At 42.0% G+C, this 16,456-nt stretch overlaps 1 long non-coding RNA gene across 1 annotated transcript in view; it reads left to right on the top strand.

The window, feature by feature from the left end:
• The window catches only part of LOC117368174, a 31,921-nt gene extending 26,597 nt beyond the window's left edge, over window positions 1-5,324 (top strand). The window contains exon 4 of the long non-coding RNA XR_004540918.1: window positions 4,951-5,324. This is a non-coding gene — a long non-coding RNA (uncharacterized LOC117368174). The remainder of the gene's footprint in view (window positions 1-4,950) is intronic.
• Window positions 5,325-16,456: the final 11,132 nt, after the last annotated feature.

Genomic DNA, 16,456 nt, shown 5'->3' with positions numbered 1-16,456 from the left:
AGGTGCAATGAAGTATTATCATTGCCACCCCCGGTGATATCTTCTGGCCAGCTCCCTCCTCCTCGCTGCCATAGTGTGCAGAAAAGCGGCAGGCGGCAGCTCCTCGTGCGTCCTGCACCTCATTCAGAAGCATTCCCTCTGATGTTGCGATGTCAGAGAGAAAGCTTCCGGTTCAGGTGTAGGAGCCACCGCCCACGGCTTTTGTGCACACTGCGGCAGCGAGGAGGAGGGAGCCGGCCAGAAGATAACATCGGGGGTGGCAATGAAAACGCCACATCGCACCGTGGGCCACATAAAACGGCCAGGCAAGCCTTGAGTTTGACACCTGCGTCCTAGAGCATTGATCCTTCTGGATTTCGAGGTCCACTTTATAGCCTTTTGGTTTAGTTCAACTGACCACTTGACACAAAGAGTTGGGAGACATTTTAGTGTTTTTGGATTTACTATTAAGTATTAGTGTCTTACCCTCCCTAGATTTTTTGTTAATTGGATATTTTTTTGAGGCACATCTATTTATAGACATTCAGTGACAGAATTAACCCTATATAGACTGTACAACTTTATAAAAGTTTATTTCTGTGAGTAAAATAGTGTTTTACTCGTTGACTACTACTTATCATTTCTATAGCACTACTAGACATAAGCAGCACTGTGAAATGTGTTTAAAGATTACTCACTTTGTGAACTGTCAAAAACGGGCTCACTTTCAAAAAAGAAAAGCATCCAAAAAGTGGCATAAACGGGCAGATGGACGTTTTTGTCGACAAACCTTCCAAATCACTATTTTCCAAATCCATTTTGTAAACAGATTTCTATGCTATATGTCAGCAATGCGTATAAATCTCAAGGGGGCATGTTGAAGGTGTGTTTTGGGTGGGCTTCTGATCTGGACATTCTGCAATAATGGAACATTGTAGACTACATCCAGAGCACAATTTGGACTTTTGAGGCTAGATCTGTTTTAATAATAAATAAGTGCCAAAAAGTGTTCATACTGACCAGATAATCAGAGGAAGAATGAAGGCATGACCCCCTCCCACCCTTCTAAGATGTGAATGAAACAGTGCATACCTGCTTGTATGAAAGCGTCAGATATTATGGACAGTGGGGAGGTAAAAGGAAGGGAGAAGGGCTGCTGCTGGACAGGAGGAACAGGCAAGGGGTGGTGGAGGAGTGGTGGTGGACAGCCGAGGAGAGAGACAGAAAGAAAGAAAGACATACAGACAGCGGCCAAGGAGAGAAAGACAGAAAGAAAGAAAGACAGACAGACAGACAGACAGAAAGCGGTCAAGAAGAGAGAGAGAAAGAAAGAAAGACAGACAGACAGCGGCCAAGGAGAGAGAGACAGAAAGAAAGACAGACAGACAGACAGACAGAAAGCGGTCAAGGAGAGAGAAAGAAAGAAAGACAGACAGACAGATACATCTATTCTAGCACCCTTTAATGTAATGGGCTTAAAGACTAGTATAATATAAGAGGGTAATGTTGAGATGTGTACCTAGGGCCTATTGTGTGAAGTTCACTGCAGTGCCCCCTAAGGTGCCCCTAAGTGCCCTATGGTGCTCTGCTGGGATATCTGGGATGCTGATCCTTCCTACATCCCAAAAGCTTGTTTGTGCGCTTTTCTTTTGGACATGGTTTTGTTTTGTTTTTTTCAAAAATGATTCAAAAAGACAGATGCACTGAGGACAAACTTCTGAGACATGATCATTTTTGAAAAAAACTATGGACATTTTTCTGTTTGGAAAATGGTCATGTTCGCTACTGGAGTTTTGTGCATATTCCGCAATAAGTCTACACTCAGGTTTAGACATCATATCAAAAATGCCCCTCCACTTCATGCAAAACAATAAATAAAGATATTGAGAATCTATGAAGCCAACCTGCTATACTACAAAATTGCTAATTCCAAGGGCACAGAAAGCCATAACCCCACCTATGAAAAGGCAGCACTGCAAATATTAGGCCAAGCCCTAGAACACTGATATAGTTCCCATTGGAAAAAACAAACCCGACCATATCCCTACATGAAAACTAGGCATTAGTCAACTACGTACATTATATGGGTCACATTTTCCAAAAATATGCAGTTAATATTGAACTGTTTCAATGATTAAATAGCCATTTAATGGTAATATATGCCACCTCTATTTGAAGCACAGCACAATAAAAATACACATAATCAAAACATCTCCCAAAATAATAATACTGTATTCTCCCCTATACCACAACCTATCCCCCACCCCAAAAGATACTCCATATCTGTATATTTGCAGGCTGGTTTCAGGGAAGAGCAAAGATAGGTAAAATAATTACAGTGGTACCTTGGATTACGAGCATATCCGTTCCAGTAGCATGCTCGTAATCCAAAATGTGTTTATTAAAGCAAAGTTCCCCTTAGAAAATAATGGCAACACCGAAGATTCGTTCCAGAACCCGGGGTCTGTACCTGTCGGGTGCCAGGTGCTGCAGCGCCGTCTCCTCTGTCCACCTCCGTCCGTCATCAAAGAAGAACCCCACAGTGCCGCTTCGGGGGGATGCCTCTAATGTCTGCCAGCCGCCAGAGAACCCCGCAGTGCCACTTCAGAGGGATGCCTCCTCCATCCGCCGGCCAGCCCTCCACGTCGGATGCCGCCGCATGCTGGAGAGCCTCCACCCGAGCCCACGCAGCCGAGCGCTGCCCCACCTGCACGACATGCACAACGCCGATGATTGACGCTGTGTGCATCACATGCAACGCGTAGGCGGGACGGCACCTGGCCGCGCAGGCCCAGACATAGGTCCTCCAACCTGCGGAAGGCACCCGACATGGAAGGCTGGCTGGAAGACGGAAGAGGAATCCCCCGAAGCGGCGCTTCCTGGACTGTAAGTGCTCGTTTATTAGGGCAGTGCTCGGTTTGCGAGTCAAAAGTTTGCTGAGTGTTTTGCTCATCTTGCATAACACTCGCAAACCGGGATACTCGCAAACTGAGGTTCCACTGTATCTTGATCAAGGGTCTTCAGTAATTTTTATGTCAGGGTGAGACTAGACCAGTTTTTAAAATGAATAAGGGCCAAAAAGATACCCAAACTGACCAGATGACCACTGAAGAGATGGAAATATGGCTCCCACACACTCTCCCAATGGTCACTGAACTCTCCCACTCCCCAAATATCTGCATGAAATGGTACATACTTTTCTTTATGACAGCTGCTAATACAACCGCAAGCAGGTCTCTAGAGTAACCTGGTAGGCAGTGGAATGGATTGCAGAGTAGGGGACCAAGGACCATATACCACTCTAACTAGAACATTTGTGGTGGAAAGTGTGAGCCTACCAAAAACCCACTGTACTGCCATATAAATGACACCTGCAGGCATAAGGGCTATTTGGGTGGTAGACAGGTGGGTCCAATAGATTTTAGGGAGTCTTGGAAGGCTTACCATATAATGAACAGGGTTATGATGAGAGGTGTACCTGGCATCTATAATGTAAGTTCACAGCAATGACCCCTAGGTGCCCAGCTGCTCTGCTGGCATGTCTGTGTGGCCAGTCCATTAAACATGCTGGCCCTTCCGCCAAGCAAATGGATTGTTTTGAATGTTTTTATTTGGACATTTTTTTTCCAATAATGGCCAAAAAAAAAAAAATTAGACATCTAGCTGGGCAAAACATTTAGCGGGGCAATTTAAAAAAAAAATATATATATATAGATATAGATATAGATATAAATATATATATATATATATATATAGACATATATATATATATAGACATCTTGTGGGTTCGAAAATGGACAATTTCTCCACCCTATTTTTAAGCGTTTTTCTCAAATCATCCAGTCATACTTAGACATCCTGTTGAAAATGCCCCCCCCCCTTTTTATGTTTTTAGACATTGGATCTAGCATTTCAAGAAAGAAAGGGTATTATACCAGAAGCTACTTCTAATTCATAAACATAAAATCATTTTTCCATATTCTTTTCCTGAGTATTCACAGTGTTAAAGATATGTTTCTTAAGCCTTGATACTGAATGCATGAGTCAGATTTATATTTTTAATTGTTTTTAATTTTGCTGTTAAATATAACTAAAACAGTCTCCTGTTAACGTTAGTCTTGAAGTGGTTTTGGACCTGATGTGGTTTTGGGCCTAAATTTAGTCTTTGCTACATAACTGTCCAGACCAGGCCTAAACTGTACATTTTTTAAAAGAGAATTAAGCTGTTAGCATTATTAATCCAAGCTGGTATATTGAAAAACATTGCAACATGGAACTGGCTTGGTTATTCTAAGTGAGATCATGGGACAGAAGAACTATGGTGGAAGGTCATTTAGGTCATGATGATCTGTGACAATTATGCCCACCTATGAAGGTGGTCAGAAGGTTGTGACACCCCCTCCTCCCTTTTCATGGGCCTATCAGATAATGGTTGTATATGCTTAAATTGACTAGACCTTTGTATCATAAGAACAATTCTCATGACTTAATCCTTAATAAGCTGTACCAATCATGAATTGTCAAGCTCCACTACTTCCATGTTAGCCTGGCAACAACCAATGATTGGACTCACCATTAATGGATATGGAGACAAATTCTATATAACAATGGATAGAAGGAGAATAAGAATGCAAGAGATCTGAGTATGAGTGAGAGGTAGAATGAGAGAGTGAGAGCATGACAGAATGTAAGAGAGAATTGGTGGCTTCAATCCCTGTAAAGCAGTGGTCTCAAACTCGCGGCCCGGGGGCCACATGCGGCCCGCCAGGTACTATTTTGAGGCCCTTGGTTTGTTTATCATAATCACAAAAGTAAAATAAAACAGTTTCTTGATCATATGTCTCTTTAGCTATAAATTACAATATTATTAGTAAGACTTAGCCAAAAGGAAAGATTTATAAACTATAAAGAGTTTTACCTCATGCAAAATTGTCATTTCTTTAATAAGACATTAACTATTTTTTTCTGCAGCCCTCCAAGTACCAACAAATCCAAAATGTGGCCCTGCAAAGGGTTTGCGTTTGAGACCACTGCTGTAAAGGAACCGGAAAAATGTGCCATGGAGAAGGATGCCTTCCCAGGAAGGAGGAGAACGACAACCTCTTCCAGGGCAGAGGCGAGAAATTTTGATTCAATCTGAGCTTACATCAGATATGCTGCTACAGTGAAATTCTATTTTAAGTCAAACTCTTTTTGGAGCTGCACTAGCCTGACAGCAACTGGCAAAGTTCAAGTCCATTCACTAAACATGGGATAAGCTAGAGTAAATGTATAATATTGACTGTATGGAAACATAACATGTTATTGAGACACAGATTGCAAGTTTTATACATATTCTTTAAATCTGACCTTAATTAAGATTGTTGATCTATGTTACTTTTGATTTGAACTAAATAAAGTAAATTTTAAATCCAAGCACCTCTTGTAAGTATGTATGTGGGAGAGTGTGGCAGAGTGGTTAAAGCAACAGTCTCAGCACCCTGAGGATGTGAGTTCAAACACACACTGCTCCTTGTGACTCTGGGCAAGTCACTTAATCCCCCCCCCCCCAATTCGCCCCAGGTACATTAGATAGATTGTGAGCCCACAAGGACAGACAGGGCAAAATGCTCTTGAGTACCTGATTCAACTCATGTAAACCATTCTAAGCTCCCTTGGGAGAACAGTATAGAAAATTGAATGAATAAATAAATAAATATAAAGCATGTATGTATCATATATAAAGTATATATGCATATATATAAAGCATAGCACTGAGAAGGTATAAACAGATCCTTTTATATGAGGCAAATGTCTGGGAATGAATTTGTGGAGGTGGAGGTAGAAATGAACAAAAGCAGTGCATAGAAAAATGTTGCTCTTGGTACACTGCCTATGGGAAAGTGGTGCAGAAGGAAATAAAAGTCAGAGTTGTTATTACATTGGTTTGAGGTCTGAATTAGAGGATCTTATTCTCAAAAGTGCAAGACCAAAGGATTATTCAGAACAGCATTAAACAGGCATGCAAGTAACTCAACAGCACTAGCCTGAAAAATATAATATATTACAGTTACTCATTACTTTTGCATGAAAGTAACCATTACAATTACTCGTTACTTTTTAAAAATAATATATTGCCAGTAATATATTATTGCTCAACGCTGCCCAGCGAACACTTACACATGAGTCTGTAATATTACCATGCACATAAGTAGTATTCTATAATGTGAGCACACAACATTTAGGTTCTCACATTACAGAATGAGGAGGAGTGAGTCTCACTGGTGCCTCAGCCTTCGACATCGAACATAAACGGTAGTAAAAGGGGCTTAGGCAGAATCTAATAGGATTTGAATCTCAGATGTAGAATTCAGTAGTAAAAGTAATATGATTTTCTACAATTAGTCAAAAATATTTTTCTTGCATGTGCAATAAAAGGATGTATTTTACAATGCACTATCACCTACAAAAATATTAAAAAGAGCTAAAGCAAAGACTAGTCTCTAAACATACAACAGACAGAAACAGTAGGACTGGACAAAAGTCTTTCCTAATGAAGAAGAGCCAAAAATGATTCTTTAAAAAGGTTTATTGCTTTGGTGTTCACTATATGGTTTTTAGTACTATATTTTTTTACTACTCTATATTTACTTTGGTGATAATTTTTGTATATTTTATTAACTTTCCACATATTATGTTTTATTCATGTTATTTTGTTTGTATGTTTTAGTGTATTTTTGACCCATGAGGCATGTATACTATTCACCAAAACACAATGCTGTGTTGGGTCATCATTTACATGGATCTATACAATAAACCTTTTTATATAATCCTTTTACGCATTCCTTCATTAGGAAAGACTTTTGTCCAATCCCACTGTTTCTGTCTGTTGTGTGTTTTGTGGGATTTTATTCTGTTGGACTTTTTCATTTTTTAATCTCTTAACATACCACTAATAATGCCTTATCTTCAAAGTACACTCCATTTACCGTTTGTTACTTCCCATTCAACCAGTTTTCTAGGCCAGTCAGACAGATTCCATACCAAGTTTATTTATGTTTATTTATGCAGAACAGCGTCAAAGGCCATGATACGCACCACATCTAGCACTCTCCCTTGATTCAACTCTCTGGTCACCCAATGAAAGAAATTGATCAGATTTGTTTGATAAAGCCTACCTATGGCAAAACCATGCTACCTTGGATCTTATAAACCAGGGGTGCCCACACTTTTTTGGCTTACGAACTACTTTTAAAATGACCAAGTCAAAATGATTGAACAACAATGAAATTTTAAAAAACACAAAGCACATTGTACACAGAGAAAATGTTAATTATCATTTGTATTCAGGGTTTTTTTCAGAGGTCAAAGCAGATGACTTTAAAATATGCAATGCCACCTCAGTAACAACTATACAGAAATAGACAAATATACCCCCTCCCCTTTTACTAAACCGTGATAGCGGTTTTTAGCGCAGGGAGCTACACTGAATGTCCCTCGCAGCTCCTGATGCTAAAAAACACTATCATGGTTTAGAAAAAGGAGAGCATAGTGCAAAATATAGACAGCAGATATAAATTCTCAAAACGGATACATTTTGATCACTAAATTGAAAATAAAATCATTTTTCCTACCTTTTTACTTCCTTCTTCTATAAATACAATATTTCTTTCTTTATGCCCCCTCCCCTTTTCTTTCTGTCTCTCTTTCTTTCTCTCTCCCCCTGCCTGCCTTTCTTTCTATCTCCCTTTCCACCTCCCCCCCAAAGCCATCATGCCAATTTCTCCACTTCCCCGATTATTTTTCCTCTCTCTCTGCACCCCCCCCCTCTCCTCCTAAGCCACCACACCAATTTCTCCCTGCTTCACCAAGCCTGGCCTGGCGCGTACAAGCACTGAGCCCACAAGCCTTCACCTCCGACATCAATTCAGACATCGGAGAGGAATTTCCAGGCCAGCCAGGCAGTGATTGGCTGGCCCAGAACTTCCTCTCCAACATCAGAATTGACATCGGAGATGAAGTCTTGTGGGTCCGGTGCTTGTACATGCCTGGCCTGGCTCGGGGAGGAAGGAAGAACAAGATCACAAAGGCAACACGATCAACTCGCTTTGCCTTTGCAATCTATTGGTTGATCGCAATTGACCATTTGGGCACCCCTGTTGTAAACCATTGGATTCCAGAAATTATACTATCCTCTTTTAAAAACATAGAAACATAATGGCAGATAAAGACCAAATGGCCCATCCATAACATCCAATATCTCCTTTTCCGAAGAGATCTCACGTGCCTGCCCCATGCTTTCTTAAATTCATAGTTTTTGTCTCCACCACCTCTACTGGGAGACTATTCCACACAACTACCATCCTTTCTGTAAAAAAGTATTTCCATAGATTACTCCTGAACCTATGACCTCTTGTATCCTTTCTCATGCAGGAGTTTTCCTTTATTTGAAAAAAGGCTCACCCTCCTGTACATTAATGCCACAGAGATATTTAAACGTATCTATCATATCCCCTCTCTCCCACCCAGTGGCGTACCAAGGGGGGGGATGTCCACCCCGGGTGCACACCCCAAGGGGGTGCTCAGCTGGCCACCCACCGGGGAATAGGCTGCCGCCGGGGAAAGGCTGCCATTGCCGCCACTGGGAACAGGCCGGCACCGAGTTCTCCCTCCCTGCTTCTCTTCCCCGTGGACCGACCAACTCTCGCTGCCCGACATCAATTCTGACGTCGGAGAGGACGTTCTGGGCCAGCCAATTGCTGCCTGGCTGGCCCGGAACGTCCTCTCCAACGTTAGAACTGACGTTGAGTGATGAGAGTTGGTCGGCCCCGCGGGGAAGAGAAGCAGGATGAACTCAGCGCCGGCCTGTTCCCGATGGCCAGTGGCAGCCTTTCCCTGGCGGCGGTGGCAGCAGTATGTTTCCCAATGGCAGTGGCATGGGGGAGGGCAGGGAGAAAGAAAGAAAGAAAGAAAGAAAGAAAGAAAGAAAGAAAGAAAGAAAGAAAGAAAGAAAGAAAGAAAGAAAGAAAGAAAGAAAGAAAGGGAGGAGACAGGGAGCCAGAAAGAAAGAAAGGGGGCAGGGTGAAACAAAGAAAGAAAGAAAAAAATGGGGCATGGGGAGAGAGAGAAAGAAAGGGGGCATGGAGAGAGAAAGAAAGAAGGGGGCAGGGTGAAAGAAAGAAAGAAATAGGGCACAGAGAGAGAAAGACAAACAGAGAAAGAAAGGGGGCATGGGGAGAGAGAGAGAAAGAAAGAAGGGGGCAGGGTGAAAGAAAGAAAGAAATGGGGCACGGAGAGAGAGAGAAAGACAGACAGAGAAAGAAAGGGGGCATGGAGAGAGAAAGAAAGAAGGGGGCAGGGTGAAAGAAAGAAAGAAATGGGGCACAGAGAGAGAGAGAAAGACAAACAAACAGAGAAAGAAAGTGTGCATGGGGAGAGAGAAAGAAAGAAGGGGGCAGGGTGAAAGAAAGAAATGGGGCACGGAGAGAGAGAGAAAGACAGACAGAGAAAGAAAGGGGTCATGGAGAGAAAGAAGGGGGCAGAGTGAAAGAAAGAAAGAGAGAAAGAAAGAAAGAAAGAAATGGGGCACGGAGAGAGAGAGAGAGAAAGACAAACATAGAGAAAGAAAGGGAGCATGGGGAGAGAAAAAGAAAGAAGGGGTCATGGTGAAAGAAAGAAATGGGGCACGGAGAGGCAGAGACAGAGACAGACATAGAGAAAGAAAGGGGGCATGGAGAGAGAAAGAAAGAAGGGGGCAGGGTGAAAGAAAGAAAAAAATGGGGCACGGAGAGAGAGAGAGAGAGAAAGACAGACATACAGAAAGAAAGGGGGAATGGAGAGAGAAAGAAGGGGGAAGGATGAAACAAAGAAAAAGTTGGGGGAGGGAATGAGGTTTGGAGGAGAGGAAGCATACAGGAGGCTGAAAGAAGGGAAGAAAGATTGGATGCACAATCAGAAGAATAAAGTGCAACCAGAGACTGATGAAATTACCAAACAAAGGTAGGAAAAATTATTTTATTTTTAATTTAGTGATCAAAATGTGTCCGTTTTGAGAATTTATATATGCTGTCTATATTTTGCACTATGGCCCCCTTTTACTAAACCGCAATAGTGGTTTTTAGCGCAGGGAGCCTATGAGCGTTGAGAGCAGCATGAGGTATTCAGTGCAGCTCCCTGCGCTAAAAAACGCTATCGCGGTTTAGTATAAAGGAAGGGGTATATTTGTCTATTTTTGTATATTTGTTACTGAGGTGACATTGCATAAAGTCATCTGTCATGACCTCTTTGAAAACCCGCGGAATATAAATGATAATTAACATTTTCTCTGCTTACAGTGTGCTTTGTATTTTTAAAATTTTATTGTTGGTAGATCATTTTGACTTGGCCATGAAGGTAAGGGGGAGGGAGGGAGGGGAGCTGCTGAAAGACATCTAGTAATCCTTGCAGGCTTGACTGTGCAGGGAATTATTTTTGTAAAATCATGTTTTGTTATATGACTGGCATTATTTAGACTTTAATTTCTATGAATGAATAGAATGAAAATGATATAAAATTACTTGCTTGTTTTTATGTGCGTGCGCTGAAGAAAAGTGGAGAGATAGTGGGCTGAGGATGCTGAAGGGAAATGGGAAAGAGAGAGTGGGGAGAAGACGCTGATTTATAAATTGACAATTGTACAGAATATTGTTTCTTTTTATACTTTAATATCATAAGTTCAATATAAAACAATTCAAGGCTTGTGCGGATGGAATCAGGTGGTTTGTGGAGATGGGGACCGAGTTTACGGGGATTAGTCCAATAAAATGGTATTTTCTTATTTCTCATTATTTGTTTTATTTTTATTTGTTACTTTGTAAAGTGGTGATTGTTATATATCAGTTTTTTCAAATTTACATCTACTGTCTTTATATTTTGCACAGTATTAGAGGACATGTATTACTGTTTTTGTGGTGTTGTGGTGTTGCATTCTATGCAGAGTCTGGTTTCTTAGCAGTTCAGTTTAACTTTTGTCTACATATTTCTATTTTTAGTTTGTGATTATTCCATATTGGGTGAGGGTGTATCTGTCTGTGTGTATGAAAGGGACATGGTTTTCTGATAGCATCAACTGTACAGGATCAATTGACTGTTAAGGATCTGGCTTGTTTAGTTTTACAATGTATGTGTTGGTGCTCACTGCAGTGTTTAAGATTCTGTCTTTTCCTAGGTACACTCCTGTTGTGTGATATGTGGATTGTTACTAAAAAACATATTTTTCATATAGGGGGGGGTCAAAAAATGATTGGCCCCGGGTGTCACATATGCTAGGTACGCCACTGCTCCCACCTTTCTTCTAGTGTATACATATTGAAGTACCTAAGTCTGTTCTCATAAGCTTTATGACAATGACCACTAACAAATTTTGTAGCAGCTCTCTGGACTGACTCCAGTGGCTTAGTGAGGGTGAAAAGCACCCAGGGTGGTGACACCCCTCCCCCACCCTCTTCTCCGCCTCCACACCCATCCGCACATTCCCTGCCCTCTCCTGCTTGCGTACGCCCATTCCCTTTCTCCGTACCTCTTTAGCATTCCTAGCATTTATTCGATCATTCATATGATTTTAAAGTGCATGTTTTAAACTAGTATTAATACCTTAGTTTTTAATTTTATTATGTTTAGAAATTGTGTTTTTTGTTTTTTTGTCTTTTTTTTCCTATTTAAAATGGAGTTCTTTTATATATTTGGAAAGTTACATTGTAAACTGCTTTTGATGCTTTTTGGCCGTATAACAGTATATAAAGATTTTTAATAAACATAAACAACACCAACCTGCTGCTCGTGCCAGGGTTGGATTTTCCTCTGATGTCATTTCCTAGGCATGGGTCCAGTAAGTGACATCAGAAGAAGAGACAACATTGGTACGAGCAGTAGGTTGGGTTTGCTGTTCATGCCAGGAACATTAAAGAGGTATGGGAGAAGGGAAACAGCATGTGTGCAGCAGGAGGGGGTGGGAAAGGAGTGTGTGGAGGGGGGCGTAGAAGAGGGTGGGGGAGGGGTACCTCTTCCCCGGGCATGTCTCACCCTCGCTACGCCACTGACGGTAACCACCCTCTCACTCCATTCACAGGATGAAGAAGCTACAGCAGGAAACCCTCCAAAGGCGCTCTACTCTGCAAATTGGATTCCAAGGTACTAGCTGCAAAAGACACTTCCAGCTCCTGGAGAGGCCCTAATCCTTTCAGAAACCCCTTGATGTAAAAGAATGGCCCGGCACCACGAATCATTCCAAGATGTCCAGGTAGTCAGTGGCAGATTATAGGGGGGGGGGCAGGGGGGCAGTCCTCCCCGGTCACCATGTTCGTGGGGGCACTGGCACCCTTCCTTCCTCATCTCCACCCCGCCTTTTCTCACTCCTCTCCTCACCACATGCGTGCCCCCTTCCCCCATACCTCTAGTTGTTCACCGCTGTGAGCAACAACTTTAATGTGCTCGAGACATGTCGTCTCTCCAGCTGACATCACTTCCTATGTGCAGCACGACAGGGTCGCGAGGCGCACATTGAAGTTCCTGTTGCTTGCCCCAGCAAACAACTAGAGATACGGGAAGGGAAGGTGGGCGCGCATGCAGCAGGGGGATCAGGGAAGGAGCGGGGGGGGGGGAGACAAGGGAGGAGCATCTCTCACCCTCGTTCACTCCTGCTCTGGTGGCTACCTATCTTAGCATGGCCCCAACTGATCCCTAGTGTACAGCCTTATTTGGCAATCTGATCCTTAATGAGAGTGATATGAGAATATTGCTTATGGTCAACCAGCACCATTTTGAGATAGGCAGCTACCAGAGCAGGAGTAAGGATTGATCCTTCCACCATCACCCCATTGACCTTTCGAGCTGAGTCGGGGTACTGAGGCAATCAGGAGGTGCTAGGTCAGCTCTTTACACTGGGAAGGGGCAGGATTTCTGATAATGGTGGGGCTTCACAGGTGAAGGTTTTAAAAGTTTAGTCCTGCCTTGTGCCTGGATTAGGGGAGAAAAGTATCTAGGAGATGTTTTTGGAAAGACCAGAGGGCCCTTTAAAATGTTTAATACTACTGTGCAAAGAGACTTTTTTCACACATTGCCACAGTCCAGTATGCACACAAATGAAGAATTCATTTATACTAAACACACCACTAAAATGACAGAGAGTATTTTGTGATTTGCTAGGTGATTTGCTAGGCATAATCAAGAAGGGTATTACAACCAGAACGAAATAAGTTATCCTGCCATTGTATCGGGAGGATATTGGTCCAATATTGGTTGCCGTACCTTAAGAAGGACACTCGAGAGGGTTCAGAGGAGAGCGACGCGTCTGATAAAGGGGATGGAAAACCTTTCATACGCTGAGAGATTGGAGAAATTGGGTCTCTTTTCCCTGAAGAAGAGGAGACTTAGAGGGGATATGATAGAGACTTACAAGATTATGAAGGGCATTGAGAGAGTAGAGAGGGACAGATTCTTCAAACTTTCGAATAATAAAAGAGGGCATGCAGAAAAGTTGAAAGGGGACAGATTCAAAACAAATGCTAGGAAGTTCTTCTTTACCAAACGTGTGGTGGACACCTGGAATGCGCTTCCAGAGAGCGTAATAGGGCAGAGTACGGTACTGGGGTTCAAGAAAGGATTGGACAATTTCCTGCTGGAAAAGGGGATAGAGGGGTATAGATAGAGGATTACTGCATAGGTTCTGGACCTGTTGGACCGCAGCGTGAGAAGACTGCTGGCCATGATGGACCTCAGGTCTGACCCAGCAGAGGCATTGCTTATGTTCTTATGAGTCTCACTGATGAATAACTTCCTTATATACTCGAATATAAGTTGAGACCCCCATTTTTGAGCAGCAGTGCGAGAAGCGTGTTCCTGCACAGTAAAGCTGAACCGCCAGAACTCACAGTAGCGATCAGCTCAACAGTGAGGCAGGATCGTGGAAAGCTCACTCCTGCCTACAATACCTAAGGACCACAAGGATTCCAGGTATGCAGGTTGTACGGAAGGCACGCGGCATGCAGGCTACAGAGCCTAGTGGCCCGGTGAAGGCCTGCAACAAGTCTGGGAGGTGGATGGGTGGGTGCTGGGTGCTGGCCCGAATATAAACTGAGACTTCCATTTTTGGGCCAATTTTTGAGCCCAAAAATCTTGGTTTATATTTGAGTATTGTGACAGGGAAAGTCCTGTCACACTGGAAGAAGCCCTGCAGTTCTCTAAAACTATCCCTAGAATCTTTCAGGTTAGGGAAACTGCCCTGCAGAATTTATCCCCAGTGAAAGATAACCCATAAGTGATCCGATTATACTTGCCCGGTTCTAGTGTAGGAAGTGCTAAAATCAAAGAACTACAAGGACCAGCATGCACCAGGCAGGTGATAGCAAAACCCACAAAGGGATTAGCTCCTGCAATCAGCTCTGCTGGGGGCAGGGTTAATGAGCAGGGAAGCTATCCAGGCTCATTAGCAAAGCACCAGAGAATCACAGGTGTTTTGAGGGGCAATCAGCCCATGCTAGGGAAAAGAGTATGTTCTCTAGGCCAAAGGAAGCAGAGGGAGAGGCAGCCACAAGCTTACAGGATACCTGAATCCTTGGAAAGAAGCAGACCTGTGCTAGCAAGGATTCAGAAGACAGAAGACAGCATTCCCCACGGAAGGCAAGGAGTAAACCTCAGGACTGAAACTTCTTTAACATAACATAACTTTATTCTTCTATACCGCCATGATCAGATGATTTCTAGGTGTTTCACACTGAAGAGAGCTGGACAATCAGCAAATTACAAAATGCAAATAATAAACGTACAACGTATTACTCAAGAATAGACAGAAGATAATGATAAATTTGATACAGAAATGCCAGAATAAATGCTTGCAAATGATGTTGAAATGGAACCTGAGGAGTCATGCTTATTTGAGAGTATGAATACAAAGTAGAGTTTGGGGAAAGTAAAAATGCTGTTTCAGATAAGATGGTGTTGCCTCACAAAACTAGGAATACCAGAAGAGTTAAGAATTACTGCCTCTGATTGAATTAAGAATACCAGAAGGATCAGGAACTACTGCTTCTGATGTAATAAAGAATAACAGAAGAGTTAAGAATCACTGTTTCTGAATTTTCATAATCACAGGAGAACTGTGGGGAACCTGACCAAGTAGTATAAGCAGCTTGCAGGTTCCAGGACTTCAAATTAAAAAGTTATTTTTGTGTTTTTTCTCTTGAACTTTATTAGTGAATAAAGCATGGTGGGCTAGCAAGCTTTTTAGCCACCAATGAGAGTTTTTGTTTTGTATGTTTTTGAATTGCACTACAATATAAGACCAGAAAATAAAGTCACCATAAAATTCACACTAAACACCTGTACTAGACCTTTTTTATTTTGATGCAGATATCCCTCTACCCCTCCATACCGCATTCAACCACTCAGCTGAGGCTTAGATGACCCAGGTCATCCAGTCCAGGCTACTCCAGTCCAGGTCTTACCCAGTCACAGTATTTACAGTACCAGTTCAAGATTGTCACATGTCAATTTTCTGACCAAATAGCAGCTAGCCAGGTAGATTTATTAAAAATAAAATAACTCTAGGCTGGAATGGTTTATGCACTAAAAATAGAAAATATTTATTTTTTTATGCATGGGCATACAGTTCTGTGTTTTAACAACTTAAGGATAAGTGAACTGATTAGAATATGATCCACATCACAATGAACTCATCCATACAATGAAAATATGCAAATCATTTTCTAGCATTTGACCCATTTGCAAATCTGTACAGCACAAGTAGGAAGAATGAATGTTTTCCATTAGTACTAATGAGTGTAGCAATATTCTTAATATTTACTGTTTATGGAAGAAAACGAAACAAAACAGAATGTGGTTTAATTGTTAATGTTCCTCAGGGACCAGAGTGGAATTTAATTCTATTAGCTTAAAAAAAAATTCTAAGACAAAGATCTTTACAATATGTAATATAGAAAGTTTTGGATGTTAACATTGAATAATATAGTAATGCTAACTTTGGGATCCTTTTACTAATCTACCACAGCTTAAAGACCCTGATTCTATAAAAGATGCCTACTGTTAGGCACCTAAATTGGTGTGCCTAGCCAATTTAGGCGCCTAATTTTATTTCTTTAATTGACACTGATAATTGAAAATACTATTTAAAAAAACAAAAAATGATTTAAAAAATTACACATACACACCATTTTACAAAACCACACTAGCGTTTTATAGCGTTGTCCGTAATGATAACAGCTCTGACTCTCACAGGAATTCTATGAGCATTGGAGCTATTACTGACGCGACCAGCAATAAAAAACGCTAGTGCGATTTTGTAAACGGGGGGGGGGGGGGGGGTGAGGGGGTTAATTTGCCAGTAGGCACTTACTACTTTGATGTAGGCATCTACAATGAGGCACCTACCAGCAAGTAGGCATGATTAGGAGTGGATAAGGAGCAGAGTTTGGGTGTGGATTGAGGTAAGTGCCAGTATTTTAGG

Source organism: Geotrypetes seraphini, chromosome 1 (assembly GCF_902459505.1).
Source record: "Geotrypetes seraphini chromosome 1, aGeoSer1.1, whole genome shotgun sequence".
Classification (NCBI taxonomy): domain Eukaryota; kingdom Metazoa; phylum Chordata; class Amphibia; order Gymnophiona; family Dermophiidae; genus Geotrypetes; species Geotrypetes seraphini.
This window is presented reverse-complemented; position numbering and strand designations above follow the sequence as displayed.